General features: G+C 37.6%; 1 long non-coding RNA gene across 1 annotated transcript; it reads right to left on the bottom strand.

Moving 5' to 3' along the window:
- Window positions 1–563: 563 nt before the first annotated feature.
- On the bottom strand, window positions 564–1,267 carry LOC121939119. Its single transcript, XR_006105407.1, has 3 exons — window positions 1,242–1,267; window positions 949–1,083; window positions 564–701 (listed from the first exon to the last, which is right to left on the bottom strand). It is a non-coding gene; the product is annotated as an uncharacterized LOC121939119 (long non-coding RNA).
- Between the last annotated feature and the right edge of the window lies 1 nt (window position 1,268).

The following is a 1,268-nucleotide window of genomic DNA, read 5'->3' as shown; positions in this document are numbered from 1 at the left end:
CAAAAAGAAACTGCAGACGGTTATTTCCACTGTTTGGTTTGAACCTGTACAAATTAACTGTATTTTTACATGACTCACTAAACTAAAGGTTTCATTTTTTTCTGCTTTGTTGCTGCTGTTTTTTCATTTTCCTTTTCGGTTTTGATTCAGCACATGCACAAAGAAATTCCTCCCTGCCACCAACGTACCATAACAACAATTAATCACTTTTATGACGTGAAAAAGATCATAATTAGTGCTTTCATTATGTGTTTAAAAATAAGGTTTTGTTTAAAAACAGATCAATAATGATCAAATTACACTTCAACCCCCAAATGATGATTTGGTTATCAAAACAATGTTTTCTTCACTAATTCAATATAACACGGGGGAGTAATTAATAAACAAATGGTAATTTGGGAAGTAAAGTATCCTTCAAAGGATTCGGTTAAGAGGGAGAATTAGAAGAAATAACAGTTTCTTCTTTTTTTTTTATTTTTATTTTTTTACACTTACCCAAATGAAAACTTGTAATTTTCAAATATATAAATAACATTCACTTGACATTAGTTTTGTCTATTTCAGTGCTGAAGAAAAGGCTAAAACTGAAAAGAAACAAAACTCTCTGACCTGCGGTTGGAGCAGAACTTCAGTCCGAGTCTGAATGGTTCATGGTACCAACCAACGAAAAACACTGATTGACTCCCAGGAGCCCATAAAGCCTGGAGAACAGCGTGTGCGCGCACACAAACACACACACACACACACACACACACACACACACACACACACACACACAGACAGATGTGTTTAAAATAGTAATAAAAGAAAAAAAAACATTCAGAAGCCAAGAGGACATCCTTCTGTTGGTATCATTGGGACACTTAACTCCACACAATTACACTCCAAAATCACAAACACCCTGTAGTGTCAGATGAAGTATCTGAAAGTTTCTCTGTCTGTCCTCACCTGTCCCGGTGAGACGTCAGGCAGGACGTCCTGCAGCATGCTGACGGAGCCGCTCTGCAGATTCACCACACAAATCACTGGAACGCTCTTATTGGTCAGAGCCTCGCCCCAGTCTTCGCAGTACACACTCCTGTCCTGTTTGGGCACAAAACACACACAAGCAAAACATCATATACATCAGCACTTTTCAATTAACATTAATGTCATTTTTCAAAAGAATTGATTGTACAATTGGATTAACGTTCTGCTTGTTAATCATCTTAATGCACCTCGATCATGTGTGCATATTATACCTTTCTGCATGCAGATTCCCCCTCGTG

The sequence above is a fragment of the Plectropomus leopardus genome, unplaced genomic scaffold (genome assembly GCF_008729295.1).
Source record: "Plectropomus leopardus isolate mb unplaced genomic scaffold, YSFRI_Pleo_2.0 unplaced_scaffold4144, whole genome shotgun sequence".
In the NCBI taxonomy this organism is placed as follows: domain Eukaryota; kingdom Metazoa; phylum Chordata; class Actinopteri; order Perciformes; family Serranidae; genus Plectropomus; species Plectropomus leopardus.
This window is presented reverse-complemented; position numbering and strand designations above follow the sequence as displayed.